This window comes from Trachemys scripta, chromosome 4 (genome assembly GCF_013100865.1).
Source record: "Trachemys scripta elegans isolate TJP31775 chromosome 4, CAS_Tse_1.0, whole genome shotgun sequence".
Lineage (NCBI taxonomy): Eukaryota > Metazoa > Chordata > Testudines > Emydidae > Trachemys > Trachemys scripta.
In genome coordinates this window covers 89,756,632-89,774,071 of record NC_048301.1, presented here as the reverse complement: position 1 = coordinate 89,774,071, position 17,440 = coordinate 89,756,632, and the positions used below count along the sequence as shown (strand labels likewise).

General features: G+C 40.3%; 1 protein-coding gene across 1 annotated transcript in view; it reads left to right on the top strand.

Moving 5' to 3' along the window:
• The window catches only part of DCDC1 (doublecortin domain containing 1), a 420,863-nt gene extending 409,191 nt beyond the window's left edge, over window positions 1–11,672 (top strand). Inside the window, exon 40 of the mRNA XM_034769879.1 lies at window positions 6,502–11,672. The gene's annotated coding sequence lies outside the window, so the exon portion shown is untranslated. The remainder of the gene's footprint in view (window positions 1–6,501) is intronic.
• Window positions 11,673–17,440: the final 5,768 nt, after the last annotated feature.

Sequence of the window (17,440 nt, the reverse complement as noted above, 5' to 3'; positions counted from 1 at the left end):
ATCCCTCCCCAAATCCCCGCCCTGGCCCCGCCTCTTCCCCAAGCACGCGGCATTCCTCCTTCCTCCCAGGCTTGCAGCTGTATGGCGGCGCAAGCCTGGAGGGACGGTGGGAGGGGGGTGCTTCCTGGAGCTGGTGAGTAGGTCTAGGTCCAGGTCCGGCACCGGGTGGGCTGGCAAGGGAGCTGCTCCCCAAGGAGGGAGACGGGGGGGCTGCAGCCCGCCGGGCAGCGCGGTGGGTCCGGGGGCAGCGCGGAATGGGCAGGGCCCGGGTGTGTGGCGGAGACACGCATGGGACGGACACGCTCCTGCCAGGAGAGGCCGGGCCCGTCTGCCTGGTTCGACCCCTGCCCAGGTTCCTGAGCTCGGCGGGTCGGCGGGGGAGGGGGGGGTGCTCCGGTGGCTTTTCTTTTTTTTTTTTTTTTCCTCCGCTGACGGCTTTTTTTTTTCTCCACTCCCTCACCCCCCCCTGCGCATCCCAATATTTAATCTTTGTCATCTAGTCACCCTACCCCCTATCAGCTCCCTGTTTCCTTAAGTTCCCTGTGGAGCAGTTGCTCAGCAGGCTAGCAATTGCAGCTGTCCCTCCCTGCACTGCCATGTGCTGCTTCTGCCCTCTGCCTTGGAGCTGCTCCCCAAGACTCCTGCTTGCTTTGCTGGGGGGAGGGAAGGAAGAGGGGGGCTAATGTCAGGGTGTCCCTCTCCCACCTGCTCCTGCACCCCGCTTACCCCATCTTCCATAGAGCAGGGGAGACACACAACAGGGCTTAGGACATACACCCTCTGACTCCTCCACCTCAACTAAGCTTCACAATCATCATCACTGTGTACCAGTATTAAATTGTTTGTTTAAAACTTATACTGTGCGTGTATCAGAGGGTCCTGTGGCACCTTTAAGACTAACAGAAGTATTGGGAGCATAAGCTTTTGTGGGTAAGAACCTCACTTCTTCTTGCATCTGAAGAAGTGAGGTCCTTACCCACGAAAGCTTATGCTCCCAATACTTCTGTTAGTCTTAAAGGTGCCACAGGACCCTCTGTTGCTTTTTACAGATTCAGACTAACACGGCTACCCCTCTGATACTTGTGCGTGTATGTGTGTGTATATCTCTCTCTATATATAATATAGTCTTTTGTCTGGTGAAAAAAAATTCCCTGGAACCTAACCCCCTCATTTACATTAATTTTTATGGGGAAATTGGATTCACTTAACATTGTTTTGCTTAAAGTCACATTTTTTAGGAACGTAACTACAATGTTAAGTGAGGAGTTACTGTAGAACAACTGCCATGTAGATCAACCTCTGCAGCACCTGGTGGAGATAAGGCAAAGCAGCTCCAAAGGCTACTGCAGTCTTAGAGCATAAGTCGTAGGAATGCCACAGGTCTCCTTACACTACATCAATGCTTGGACGAGGATTGTTTCAACCCAACCCTGTTGAACTCCCCGGCACCAAGTTCTGGTATTTGGGCTTGGAGAAGTGGGGTGTTTTGCCCCATACTAATTAAGGCACGGATCCAGGAAAGCACTTATGCATATTTATATTGAGTCTGTGAGTAGTCCTAGCTAAGATGTGCTTAAGTGCTTTGCCAAATCAAGGTCTAAGTGTATTACCAACAAGTGGCATGAGCTGGTAAAATTATTATGATGAGAGGTGAAATGGCTGCTGTAATGTCTATGTCTATTATGCAGTTAGGAAAAAGGAAAACATCATCACACGCTGACTGAACAAAAGTGGTGACCACTTTACAAACCAGGCCTGTGTGCCTGGGAGCTACTCTCTTGCCGTAGTTTGAATATATCTCAGACATGCTCAAGTTTTTCTTCAGTTTCTGCCAGGGGGTGGTCTGTGCTTTTGGGGTGTCAGTCATGAGTTTTATGTCTCTAGTATTGATGGCTGTTGACCAGGATGTCTGTTTGTGTACAACTATGGTATGAATAATTGGTGCAACACCTCAAGCAAAATTGGTGAGCATTGGAAAAGCCAGTAGCATGTTAACATAGCACACAATTAATGTTAATTTCAAATTTCATTAAAAATACAAGAAAAAACCTTTTGCGAAAGGGCAAATTGGTTCCAAGTTATTTGCTGTAAGAAAGAAATAGAACTCGACACTGTTCCTTTCAGCAATAATCTTGCCCTTATTCATCATTATTAAGCTCTGAAATTGGTCAAAATACTATATTAGGTGACTGGAAAAGATTTAAAAGACATATATAGTTTCTTCTTCAAAGATCAAAGAATGAAAAAGCTAGAGTGACCACACCTACAGGAAAAAGGGTATAACACTAAGGAGATGTCAGTTAGAATTTTTACTTATCTTTTCTTTCAAAGACTTGATAAAGATCTTTTGAAAGATGAATGTAGACTTAAATTACTTAAGAAATAATGAATAAGGTTTAACCTCTTGACTGCTGCCAACTGTCCTAGGTACATACAGAAAATGCGGAACATTATACTATGAAATGTCAGTTTAAAGGAACAGCACCACAATTGCAGTGGATTTTAGCAATGAAGTGTCTAAATATGCTTTTTATTGGAACAACTCTTTCTTTTCAGATTTCCACCTCCCTTCTCTTTCTGTGATTTATTATTTGCCTTTCCCCACATCTTTACTGTTTTCAAGTATGTTATTTATTTATATAAATTGCTGATAGTCCCACTAGATTACTTGTCTCTTCCTGGGATGAGTAAATCATTTCTGAGACATCAATTCCCAATAGTAATGACAAGGAGGTGTTGCTGCTGGCTATAATTCCAACTCAGCAGGGCACGGGACTACTGGACAATTGGAAATGATGGCAGCAGCAACTGCAGTCAGAACGTAGAACAGAACAACAATAAAAGATATAGTACCAAATTTGCTTTAACAATTAATACCAGTGTGAATATTAGATATTGGAGCTGATCAAAAAACATGAAAATTTTTGATGAAAATCTTCGAAATGTTCAGAGGGGTATCAAAAATGTGACATTTTAAAAATTTTGACCAGCTCTGTTAAGTATACCCCATGTTTGGCACAGCCGAAACAAACATATTTCAGTCTGTTACTGATGCCACATACAGTACCATACAATGCAGTCCAAATTCCCAAATTCTATAGGGTGAAATAGAAGTGCCATGTGTTTCCATCCTAAATCTTAAAATATCTTATCATTATTACTGAGTTGAAGGAATTGTATTACAATAATTGCTCAGATGAGATAGGAGCTGCATTATACATATGTAGTCACAGTGACAGAACAGTCCACATCCCAAAGAGTTTACAATCCAGGGTCTTGGGGATCTTTCTGGTAATTTCAGTGGGTTTTGGATTAGGCCCTAAATAAATAATATGGAGAAAGAGGGTGTGTGCTAGGGTTGAGGCGGGATTAGTTCAGTCTATGTCAATTCAATTAATGGAATCTCTGCTAAGGCTAACAAGGGTGCCATTTAGTAATAATTGTGTTGATGGTATTTTTGTATATAGATACTGTCATTTAGCAACTGGAGTGAGACAAACAACTCATTTCATATAAGTCACCACATCCCCATCTGGTGAGATTAATTGCTTTGACTTTAGCCAGTTTTGAACCAGACACCTGTTGATGAAGTGCTTTGTATCCCATCACCTACCACCCTTGTTTTTTTTGGATGTATTAGATATACCTTAAACCCTTTGACCAAAACAAGGTAGTGAAGAGGCATATGATTGTTTTTAAAGTTAAAAAAAATAGCTGACTTTTTAGAATCTCCAAAAAGTCTACCCTAACTTTGAGTTTTTAGTAAAATTTTGTTTGGATTCTTATTTTATAAGAAAATGTTTGTTTCTATTCAGATCCAGTTTGATAAACTTAGTGGAACAGAAATTATTGCTTGTAAATACTGTATAACAACCATTTAGATGGTTCGCTCTCTGTGGGTCTCCTTTCTGGGGTTCATTATTATTAGAACTTCAACTTGAATTTGCATTATATGTAATAATATGGGGAGGGAGATTAATGGGTTTCATGGAAATATGTGTATTTGTCCACCCAAAATGTTAGGCAACTTAAGCCTCTTTCCCTCAAAATGGTTCTGTTTCTTTTCCTTTCCTTTTTTCATTTTATTTTTCCATGTGTCTTTTAAAGCAGTCTTATTCTACTGCCTTCAGCCAAGTTAACATATAAGCAATAAGATACTAAGGAGACTTCTCTGGTCCGGCTCCTAAGCTGCATAAGAGCTTCTGGTTGGCACACCTGAGGAGAGGGGGCAAAGGTAGTCTAAAGCCCTGGTTGTATTTCCCTTATCCCCCGGACTTCCAGGAGCCAGTTCAGCACTGGCACGCTTAACTTGCACTGGCTTGTAAAGGTTCATATGGGCAATAACGCTGGCCAGGGATCACCAGACATACCCATTCCTGCCTATTGCAAACTATATGCCAGAGAAGGAGGAAACAGGAAGGAGTGAATTGGAGCCAGGATTTTTGTGCCTTTAGGGAAGCTTTATAATCACTTTAGTGATGTAAATATCCTATAGTACGGTGAGGGATCCCTTATACTCCCCAATACGCACAATAGTATGTGCTTATAAATCAATCTTTTATTGCTCTCCTAAAAGAACTAAATAAATAAAGCTATTTTGTTTTTATAAAAGAACGTTAGCCACAAGTAATGCTGTATTCTTGAAAGCTATAAAATCCTTCCAGTCATGAGATAAGTACCAGGCATTCTTATATTCACAGGTAAGCTATTGTATGGAAAAATGTTGAAGCAAAGATTAAAAAAAAATCTTACTAATGTGAAGGAGATTATGAATTTTAATAAACTAAATATTTCAACTGAATATGCAGGAGAAAGGCAACCTTTCAATGTTACCTTTCAGTCTTTTGCATAAAACTGTGACCAATTTAGGGGAAAGGTAAGCCTAGAATAGAAGGAAATTAAAATCAATAAAAAGGGGAGGCACTTCTCTGGCATGCATTTTGGAGTGACTGAGGGCAGAGCTATTAATGCAGATTAGCACCCACTTTTGCCTAGCCCAGCATACCAAACAAATTGCAGTGATGTCTCAAGACAGAGGACTGAATGTTTTATAATAATAAATCAGTCCCTTAGTACACACATTTCCTCTTTCATAAATCAGGGATTAAATTATATGGTCTCACAGTTTTGATTCATTTGACATCTGTCTATAAGCACACTGGACTGCTGCTGTTTTGGCTGGTGATGTCACATATAGGTAAGCCGGGGACGCCAATGAAGTTCTTGTCCTCAAAAATCCTAGCTTCATTCCTGCTTACAATAATATTCAAAGAGAGCAGTAAGCACCTAATATAACAGTTAAGTGACACAGCGTCAAACTCACAGACAGAGCTGAGCATGCAAACCAAGCTCAGCAGATTTATCGGGCTATTCATCATTTTGCCAGAAGGATGAAGAAGCAGTTATTCACCTGTGCACTTTTGCAGACTTTTGCCATAGGCAATGGTAGTGTTCTGAATTAAAAAAAAGGAGACTATTGTGTAATTTGGGGGAAAAGACAATCAAATTTGCCAAAATTATTTGAGTTCTCAAAATTAAGCATCTTTTTGTTCAGCAAATTTTTGAGAAACTCAGCAAAACGTTTTGTTTTTGCTTTCTCCGCCCCACAAATTAAAAAAACAGCTGTCCAACTATACACAACCTGCATTGAACTTGAAGGGAGGAACCCAGGTTTCAGGAGAGAATAGTGTAGAGGAGACCAAGAGATCAGTCTATGGGTACATGGTTAGAATTCTACCTGCAATTACAGCATCTCGGTAAACAGTTCTTTTAATAAAGATCTAGTTTAGTTTTAGAAACATGGAATCTCCTCCTGCTATTACCCTGGACCCAGTACAGGAAATACAGTTCATGTCACAGAGCATAGCCTCTATGGCATCCAGGGATTCCCCCAGCATAAGGAAAAAACCCAGATAGCTGATTTTTACTGCCACTTTGCACTGCTGGAAGAAGCCCAGAGTTTTTAAGTTGTCACTTGTTTAAAAACAACAACAACAACAACAAAACCCATCTCTAAGTTGTAGCACCATATCATTAAAGATCACTAAAGCTTTTCTTGACTGTTTCTGTCTCTATTTTTTTTTATGTCTGCCTTTTTCTTGCCAACAGTAAAGTCTGATGTTAATGGAAAAGCCATTAAAAAAACCTATTATCCTATGAAGAAAAAGTGAGTGCACTCAAGTGTAAAAGGAAGACTTATCGATCAATTTTCAACTAAACTTTGCTTGTCTGACACTTTGCAGTAGAGGAATGTGTTTTTATTGCATGACCAGGTAGTTCAGATTTCCGGTCATTCTTAGTAAAGACCCTTTTTATAACATTGATAAAATTTTATCGCAGAGCTATGAAAACAAAATTAGATTTCATAACTTACATCAGACCTTAAAGGAACTGCCTCTATAATTTTTTAAAACATTATCATATTTAATATTCCTGTTCTGAAAAAAAAATCTTTTAATTTGATTGCAAGTTTTACTGAAATTCTCTTTTATTTTTTCCCAGAAGGGAGGAATTGCTTTGGCTGTCAGTAAACAAATGATTCCAGAAGAACAGTGAAAAAATGTCATCAGCAAATTATCTTTATTTGTTTCAAGCTGACTGCAATCTACTGGCGAACTCTTCTGCACAATTAATCTGGTGTGACATAAAATGCATTTCAGAAATGCTGCATTCTGATGGCTCACCTCCTGTATACAATGCACAGATCTTGGGGAATCAGTTACAGTGCTTGTGCATGCATGTGCAGTAACTGCTTTCCAAAAGTGTATGGCAATGTGTGCTCCATGTCTAAGGAAATAATTAAGTATTGTGGCTGTGGGCTATGTAAATTCCATAGCTTTCAGAATTAGTCCACAGTGTTGAGGGACTATAATTAGAATGAATTTTCAGAACCTATTCTTGCAAAGGCTGTCTGCAGTGATTTTGTATTTGAAGGGAAAAGTTGCAGGGATCTATTCTAAAATACATATATGTAATTTGGAGAACAATCCTCAGTAGGAAAAATAGCTTTAGCGTATGACTATAGGTGAAGTAATTTACATTGAATTGATTAAGAATCATAATTAAACTTGTTTCTAAAGATACTTGCTTTTGTAATGTTCTGAAGTCCACTTTTTTATCAAGAATTATCTAAAAATAAACTGTGTTGTAAGCTTCTGCACTGGTTCCTTGCAGAAATGAACAGTGGCAGAAAAAAGTGGCAGGCAAAACATTTCACACACTATAATCTTCACAGGTATCCCAAGTTCTTTGAAAGTGCTACTCCATGAGCTATACAATCAGATTTGCTTGTTGTGCTTCTTAAGACAAGTTACCACCATTTTTAATGCATAAAGGCTGTCACTATTTTGGGAAGAAAATCTTTATTAGGTGGAAAAGAGCCTAATGTTGAACATACACACACAAAAAGCCTTCACCTGACGCAGACACATAGTACACCAAAAAGAAAATTAATTATTGAGAAAACCAGTGGAAAATTGTTCTTCCCAAAAGAAAAGCTTAAGAGCCTACTCCAACACTCACTGAAGTCAATGGTAGCCTTTCCATTGACTTCAGTCGGTATTGTGTAAGAGCCTAAGTTAATATTCCTTGCTGTTGTAAAGTCATTTATTGTAGCTTTACACTGTCCCTTTCAGCCAAAGCTAACAACCTACTACTTTGGCCTTTGGGGAGGCGGGGGTCTAGCTATGAGATAGGCAGAGACTAGGACAGATTTGTTGGTCAGAATAAGAGTCACAAGATAGCAGTAACCAAACATAGGCAGACACTTACTGTAGATGTCTAGATCTTGTCCAGTGATGATCATAGGTCAGGCTTGATAAATATGGGTCAGCTTGCTGGGTAGCTCTGTCTGAACAAATGTAATTTCTACTACTTTTGTACTATTTAACAGATGACATTGTTGCTAACATTCACTGAGACAGCTTTATGAGGCTCAATGGTACTATGTTTGCTCTTATATAAACACATTGTCTTTCCTATACTAATTTAGCCAAAGATTAGATTTAATCAGAGATGTGTGGTAAAGATTTAAGAGTATTCTTGCTTAGACAGTTACAAAATAAAATTCAGTAGTCTTATAAGAAATTATCCATCATCATACATAAAAACCTTTCTAATTACAGATATAAGGGCAGATCTTCACCTGATGTAACTTGTTAAAGCTCCAGTGAAGTCAACTATACTATTACTGTAAACCTTGTCATAAAATCAAATACAAATAAATCAGACTTTTAATCACGTTGGTTGGCTGTTTCCCGGGATTAGGTTTCTCTCTCTCTTCCAAGTATTCAAGGTTCTTTTTCTCAGGTTCCTCTTCAGACTTCTCTGTCTTCTCTCCGGATCATCTCTGCTGTTAAAGCATCTTTTTAAAGGCCAACCTTCACACCCTTTGTTTGTTTCCAAAACCCTTCTGCCTCTACTAACCTTCTGCTGGTCACAGTAATTTTCTTTCCAGAACTTCAGCTTGTCACATGTCCATGCCAAAGCCACATTTTCAAAACTAGGTGAAGCCTAGAGCTGTAAGTGGGTTAAGTGCATTTCTCTGCCAAAAAAGAGTGGAATTTCACAAGTATTTTTGAGAACAAGATTTAGCCAAGTGCTTGGTGTTCTGACTGGTTATGATGGTGCCGATGGTTTACTATTATAATTTTTGAAAAGATATCTGTGTTCACATAGAGAATCATCAAGAGATGCACTCCAGGGTTAAACGTCTAACCTACATAGTTCATGTTCTTATTCAAAAGTATGTTTGAAATTTGTTCTCCAACAGATTTAATTATGAGCTAAATTCTGCTTGTTAGGCACAGCCTGTTACAGGCTTCTTCTCAGAATTCCCAATTGCCGTAGCGGAAGTGAATTGTTAGATCCCTTTGAGCTGTGCAGCATATTCTTTCCCTCCTTGTGTGTGGCTGACCAGCAGAGTTAGCTGGCACATTGTGGGGCAGAGCCATGGTATACCAACTCCCCATCACTAGTTGCTCCAAGCAACATAGGTGAACAACTTGAGAACAGCTCGTGATTCTGCATGACCCTTATCCAGGTAATGCAATGTAGGTGAGTCCTTATTCTTTCCCCCACTGCATGCCCATGTAAGCATGACCATGATCCAGCTTCATATTTGAAAGATAGCATATGCAAAGGTAAGAACTAGAATTAAAGTTAGTCCAAAAGTGAAACTTTAAATCCAAATCCCTTCAAAGTCTTGGTGATCAAATTCACCCCTTCATCTTTGATTCCAGTTAAGAGCCTATTTTCCAATTTAGATTTGATCAGAATCCTGCAAAAAATAGCTACGTTTTTATTTCTCCCTCAGGCTGATTCTGTGATATTTCCACCACCTAAATCATGAGAGGACAGTGTTCAAGGTTTTGGCATCATTGTAAATCCTAGCCTTGAACCCAAATCTTGAACTATACCATGGGTGAAATCCTGGCTCCACTGAAATCAATGGGACTTTTGTCATTGACAAAGAAGCCAGGATTTTGACCCATATACTTAATCCAGATTCCAACCCAAACACTTCCTGCACACATCTCTGATTAGGACTATAATTAAACAGTGAGACATGAAATTGTTTCAGGAGTCTAGATGCTGCAGTGGGATAGTGTATTAGCTTTTCATCTCTGGAGAACAGGGTTCAAAATCTATTAAAGGTTGCAGACAAAAATGAATTGGGTTACACAGTTTGGTAAAATTGCATGAGTAGCAGTCTCTACTTAAAAGAACTCTAGGAGTGGAAAAAAGACAAGGTGCTTTGGCAAAGCTGTATAAAGAAGTTTAAACAATAATTGCCAACCCAATCCTAAATTCTGGTTAATATCAGTAGTCACTTTCATAAGTATTACATTTATTTTTAAAACAAATTCTACTGCATGTTTTCTCCATGAAAACAATAGTGTTTTGATTCTGCCACACGTACACTGAGTGGCAGAATTGAAACCTACTCACCATCTTGGTTGTTATCAACTGATTTTGAAAACAGACTTGCACTGCAATAGAGGAAGAATAGCCTCATTACTTCCTTATAAGACATTTTTAGTGCATTCTGGTTGAGTAATTTTTAGGATAGGTCTGATATAGCTTTCCTGAGTATGTAAAAGCTTTGGCTAAAGACTATAGCTCTTCTGATTGTGTTATTTAGTGTGATTTAAACAGGCATAAATCAATAGCTGAGAAATGTCATGTTTTCATTAAAATTGTTTGATCTCATTAGTTTAGATTATGGTTAAAATATAGAGGATATACTAGTAAAATCAATCAAAGGGGAGCAAATAAGAAGTGCTTGTAAAGTCACTTGGATTCCTAACATGCTAGATCTCATTATTAGAGGTACTTACAGAGAAATAATTTCCTACAGAAAAATGCTAGACCCTATGCCCACGGTGTTCTATGGTGCAGAGAGCAGCAAGTGGACACTGAGCTAGATTCTGACTTTTCTCATACACCAGTGAAACCTCATTAAAGTTTGTGGAGTTATTGTAGTGTAACTGAGCAGAATCTGGCCCAACGTTTTAAATTTGTTTGGTTTTAAACCTTTACTGAAAGAGGATGGTTCCAATACAATGAAATATAATCTTGATTACCCAAAGGACTAGTGAATCGGATAGGCAAAATATTTCCTTAAGTGTTTTCCTTTTGCAAAACTTCCAAGCTTAAAATCAGGAAATATATTTTCTATAAAGGATGAGCAGGAATATGACTTTGGATTTGGGAAAGGGATATGTTCTCTTTTATTTATATACTCCTGCTTCCCAACATTTTCCCCATTCCTCATTTCAAGGCCATACCCACCTAGCAATTTGTATTCATTACAGGCTGATGTACTAAAGATAGTTCTATAGAAGATAGAGGAATTAAAAATGCATTTCAGTATGGCACCTAAATGAGATGTTGGGAAAATATTTAGATCCAAAGTCTGCCTAAAATGTTGGTACAATGAAAACCCATTGAAATCTTTGGGAGTCTCATATGCATAACCAAGGGCATAACTTGACTCTTAATTTAAAAATTATTTTCTAATTTATTCACATCATTTAACTGAAAGTAATTAAAGCCCAAATTCAGGACACCATTCCTACTATGGAAAAAACTTAAGTACATACTTAAATCGTGTTGAAGTCAACTTAAGCAGGTGTTTACGTGCTTTCCTGAATTGGGGTCTAAATACTCAATTCTTTGTGTTAATTGATCACTTATATGTTTATACTTTTTATTTTATAAACCGTACGCATTGTAGTATGATAAACCATACATACTATTTGCTCCTTGATTAATGAAAGATATTGAAACACATCATTTGACCCTTACTCACACAAATAGTTCTTACTAACATTACAATTATATCGAAATCCATAAGATATTAGAGGAAAAGGCCCTTCACATGTGAGCAAAATGTTTCGGGGCTGGGTCCAATACTATTAATGAATGAATGACTATTGTATTGGGGTGATATTTTTGATACTTTACAACACTGTATGTGTTTTGTGTAGCACTGTAGAATTCCTTCTATATTTATTGTAAAATCTAAAAATAGATCTGTATTTGCGTATGTTTGTTTTTGCAAATATTGTATAGGATAGATTATTTTAATTCAACTTTCAAATGTAATAATTTTATTACAAAATTGAATTCTATGTTTTTGTTATATCTTGATTACATGATTATCATCAGTGATTAAATCTGTCATGAATGTAGCTGTTATTTCAGTGGTGTTGTTGGTAGTTTGTATCCTTTATGTATTTAAACATGTCTAACATTCCTTTTGAGATGGAGTGTTGGAAGGCATAATTAATTGGTAAAGCACTTTGAGATCCTCAGATGAGAAAGAGCTGTGTAAGGATCCAATCTGGCTTCCACTGCTTTCAGTGGAAGTTGGATCAGGTCTTAAATACAAAGTATACAATATTTATGAAATGAAAGTAAGGCGAAGTGGCAGAGTGAGCAAAAGCACTAATATCTGGAACCTTAGTCCCATTCAACAGTAAAATCAGTTTAGTAATGTCAGTCTAGGGCAGGGGTGGGCAAACTATGACCCGGAGACCGCATCCGGCCCTTCAGACATTTTAATCTAGCCCTCGAGCTCTCGCCAGGGAGCAGGGTCCAGGGCTTGCCCCACTCCAGCACTCCCGCCGGGTAGCAGGGTTGAGGGCTTGCCCCACTCCGTGTGTGCTGTGGCTCTGCACGGCTCTGGGAAGCATGTGCAGAGCTGCCTGGCCGTACCTCCATGTAGGAGCTGGAGGGAGGACATGCCGCTGCTTCTGGGAGCTGCTTGAGATAAGTGCCACCTGGAGCCTGCACCCCTGACCTCCTCCCGTGCCCCAACCTCCTGCCCCAGCCCCGATCCCCCTCCTACCCTCTGAACCCTTCAGTCCCAGCCTGGAGCACCCTCCAGCATCCCCAACCCCTCATCCCCAGCCCCACCCCGGAGCCCGTACCCCCCCTGCACCCCAACCCCCAACCCAGAGCCCCCTCCCACACCCTGAACTCCTCATTTCTGTCCCCACCCCGTTCCCCCAGCTGGAGCCCTCACCCCCTCCCTTACCCCAACCCCCAATTTCATGAGCATTCATGGCTCACTATACAATTTCCATACCCAGATGTGGCCCACGGGCCAAAAAGTTTGCCCACTCCTGGCCTAAGGCATGATCATGAAGTCTTTTTGTAACATGAACTATCTCAATTGTCTTCCATGATACAGGCCATGACACAGGAAAGCATTCTTTTAGAAGAAAGCATTTAAATATGTGTTTACGTTCCATTGAGCCAATGAGATGTAAGCACATGCTTGAAGTTAAACGTGTGCCTAAGTGCTTTCCTTAATAAGGATGGATTTAATTATGTGTTTGTGCTTTTCTGACCAGGTCCTTGCACCCCAATCCCACAAAGATGTATGTATCTAATTAAATTTACATACAATGGACCTGATCCAATGCCCATTGAAGTCAATGGGTGTCAATCAACTGACTTTAGTAAGCTTTGGATCAAGTCCTATGAGTAGTCTCATTGAAGTCAACTCAGTGTGTAAAGTTAAGCACATGCATAAGTATTTGCAGGACTAAGGCCTTAGTTTGTAAACTGGGTCATGAGTGAAATGAATTTGACAGTCACCCTACTTCCCAACTAATATTTGTGCACATCTCAAAGCCCCACATATACACTAATTTGCCATGATTGGCAGCTCCTGCTAGGAAAGCAGAAGTACTAAAATAGAGGGGGCATTGTAGTTCAGAAAAGAGGGTTTTGGCAGAAATATTTGGGGGAATCTCCTACAGCACCTTCCTCACACTGTATGTAGCCTCAGTCCACCCATTTTGTGAGCACTAAAATTCACTCAAAACATTAAATGGAAAAAAGTCCCATTAGAACAAAAAAGAGGGTGGTGGGCTTGGCTTCCTGTGCCTCTTACATAAAGCATAAAAGCTTCACTCACCAGGTTCACATATAGCTTGAACCCTCTCTGATAATTCCATCTACTCTGATTTAGTGTCTGATTCTGCAGCTCTGTCTTCCACAAGGAAGTGTGAAATCTCAACATAATGGGCCATATTGTTTAATACATCTAAAAGGAACACTTAGAAGTTCTTCATTTTATTCTGTCTGTACAATAGTATTTAATCTTGCGCTGTAGCTGAAAACTTGCTTCAGATCAGAACTGCGACTCAGTTTTTTAGAAGAGAAAAGGAGAGCAAGCTCCTGGTTACAGACCTGACTCCCAGAGGTTGGCAATTTGCACTAATTCCTTGTGAATCCTTTGTTTCTGTAGATGGAGACATTAGTTACAGTGGTGTCTGAACCCAGACGGAATAGCTTCTTTAAATCACTTTGGATCCAAGCCTGAGAGATGCTGTAGACTGAAAGTTCTCAGCATCTTGCAGAATTGGACCCTGAATAAGGCCAAGATGGAAGAAACTGGTGGGGCATAAACTGCTTTTACTTTTATTATAACACTTTTTAGGTAAGATTCCCTCTTTCTACTGATTTGAGAATTACTGCTGTAATTACAAAGATGGGAAATGTACTGCTACATTCCTTAAATTCATGAAATCAAGGGGGAAGGAAGTAAAACACACACATAGTACATATAAATATTTTAACATGTGGTATCAGTGAGCAGCCTTTGCTTCTCTAATGTTTTGTTTCTACATCAACACACACACACAATGCCAAGAATACTTAGAGCCCCAGAGTTCAGTTCCGTGACACCAGTCTTTCTCTGAGTCCTTTAGCTACAGAATAATGATCATTATGGATTTTTCCTTTATGCAGAGATCTGAAAGTCACCATGGAAAACACACAAGAATAGCCTATGATGGTGGTACAGAGAAATATGACTTCTAAGTCAAGAAAGAAAGCATTCTTGTGAGACAGTGTGAATCTTATTTCACTGGCATGCAGTGAATATTGAGGCTCAGCCATGCCCTGCCTCAACCCCTCACAAGGCTATTGTGGCATTTAAATGACCCATCACATTTAATTGTCAATTTTTATTTTTATTTATTATAATTATAATACCTAAAGGCCCCAGCTGAGATATGAGGGCCCCATTTTGCTGGCCAGTACAATGTATTTCACTGAAAGGCATCAGTATCTCCAACTATTTGAAATCATAAGAATGGCCATACTGGATCAGACCAATTGTCCATCTAGCCCAGTATCCTGTCTTTTGATAATGGACAATACCAGATGCTTCAGAGTGAATAAACAGAACAAGCAATCATTGAGGGATGCATCCCTGTTGTCCACTCCCAGCTTCTGGCTATCAAAGGTTACAGACACCCAGATGATGGAGTTGCATCCCTGATCATCTTGGCTAACTTATCTAATTCTTTTTTTTTAACCCCATTATAGTTTGGCCTTCACAAAATCCCCTGGCAATGAGTTCCACAGGTTAACTGTGTGTTGTGTGAAGAAATACTTTCTGCGGTTTGTTTTAAACCTGCTGCCCATTAATTTCATCAGGTGACCCCTGGTTCAGTCAGGGAATCAAATACATACACTAGTGCTACAAGGTTGTTTATCAAATTATCACTTCTCTCCAACACTTTTTTTTAAAATCCTCTTACTACTTGTATTTTGAACCATTTGTCTGTTTTAGGACTTGGTCCTGTAAGTGCTGCCATGCAACTCCCATTGAAGTCATTGGGATTTACACACACACAGGGTTTGCAGGAATAAATCCTTTATCTGAGTAATGATGTTCTTGAGTATTTTTATAATAATATTCGTATTGTACTATATCTTATTTATATTGATGATCTACAATGTCCTGAGCACTTAAATAAGTGGGTGAGGGGATGTTTATACATGAAATTATGTATTCATTTATTGGATCTCCAACTCCCCAAATTGAAAGTTAGTTGAATTATTTTCCAAACTGATCAGCACAAAATCATTAGCAAGATTTTACAGTAGTAGATATGTGAACCAATCAAAAGTCATTTAATCACTTCTCCCTTTTGTTCAGCCCATTATTCCCAGTTATACCAACTAATGTGTAGGGAGAGTGAAAACCAGAGATTGAAAAAAAAAAGAAGAAATTATAATGAAGAGATAAATACAGCACTCTATTGTATATATCTACTACTGCTAACTTAGCTAGTTAGGGTTTATTCTACCCTAATATATAGCACAGACTTCCCTTTAACACGGAAAACACATTTTGCTTTGTCTAACACAATCCCCTTAAAAACTGGAAGGTTAAATTACAAGGGAAGAAGTTAATTAACTTAAGCTAGTTTTGCAAACCCACAAAGACCATATGAAACATTCAAAAAACCTTGTTCCCCCCTTGTCAAATTCTGGCTACCCCCTTCACACTCTTATAACCCCACATAAGGAAATGTTGCTCAGAATGTATGCAGGGCAGTTCTGGAGCATCTTTCAGTCTGCAGAGTGAAAAATGAAAACTATACATCTTTCCATGTAAGCTTTGTTTTTCTTTACAATTAAAAAAAAGAAAAATGTAATAATAAAAAGTTATAGAATTGTTAAACCAAAACATCCTAGAAAATGAAAAGTTATGACTGACAGTCCTTAATTGACACAGGTGGGATATTATAGCTTACTCTATATAGTGGTTTGAGTTAACAAACATCACTTTGCTTTCCAATCCTTTGTCTTTCTTGCCAAAAGGATTCAATCATATCCTAAATTGGCATTGATTTGTTTAAAATGTCAGTCGTACCACTAGGTGGAGTCTTAGTTCATGTATGTTCTATATGTCTCACCAGCTGAATTCTGCTACCTTTAATGATCGTTTGAGTTTAGCTCCTAAATGTTATTCGGACCCGGATTCCGATATACTAGAGTAGAGGAGAAAATGCTGGGACCACTCGAGTTAAAACAGAAGTTGGATGAGATCCTTGGAGCTGAACTTCTCCGCTTTGGGGCACGGGGAAGGGGGATGGGAGTCCAATGTCACAACACTCAAATCTTTGGGGTAGAGGCAGGAATAGCGTGTTGGGAACCGCATTCTAAAGGGGCCACGCGGAGAGGTCCTTGGGCATAAGGAAGGCAAGCTGGGTTTGTCCCCTGCAAATCGCAGCCTAAGGGGACGTTTCCGGGGAAGCGGAGGGGGCAGGAAGGGAGAACATGCTACTTACATGTAGTTTAGTCTACACATAAGCGCCATTGCACACAGTAGTACCGTGTAGCACCCCCGGTTTATCCGCGGTCGGGCAGCGAGGAAGCTGCAGTTACCATCCCTTGCCGCCGGGGGGCGCTGTGTCCTGGCACGGGACTGCTCGCCGAGGTCACAGCTCTCAATGCAGAGCAGGTGGCTGCAAAGAGGAGCCCGCTCCCTTTGCCCCCTGCCAACAGCAGCCCCAGCTCCGCCTCCAGAAGGGGGGGGGGGGTCAGGTATGTGGAGAGCCCCAGAGCTGGGGGTGGGGTCCAGGCGAGGATGTGGGGGGGAGGGAGGAGCAGCTATGGCTGGAAATGGGGAGGAAGGGGAGTGTGGGCAGCTGCAGGTGTTCCCAGCCTTATTGGCGGTGGGAGGGAATTTAACCTACTGGGAGCATGTGGAGGGGGGCTCATGGTGGTGGGAGGAACTGGACCCCTGTGGCTTTGCTGGCAGAGCTATTTCACTGGAGCCATCTCTAGTGTAACCCCACCCAAGGCAGGCTCTAGCTCAGGCCACATTTTGCTCTGAGTCCATTGAGGGCTGTTGGGAAATTGGCTGTTTCTCCCACTTTATAGGTAGGGCGGTTAGGGCGGTTAGGCCTTTCCCCCCAGAAACCAACTGTGTGTGAAAGGGAAGCTGAGACAACTCCTTCCCTGGCACCATCCTCCCTCTCTCCCAGACCTACAGCGGCGCTCCATATATCCAGGGCCTGTGCCTGTCTGGCCCTGAACAGTTTAGCTGGCAAAAAGTGAGCCTGGAGCTCTCTGACCTCTCTGCAGAACTGAGCTGGAGTGAAGGCAGGAGCCCCTACGCAGACGG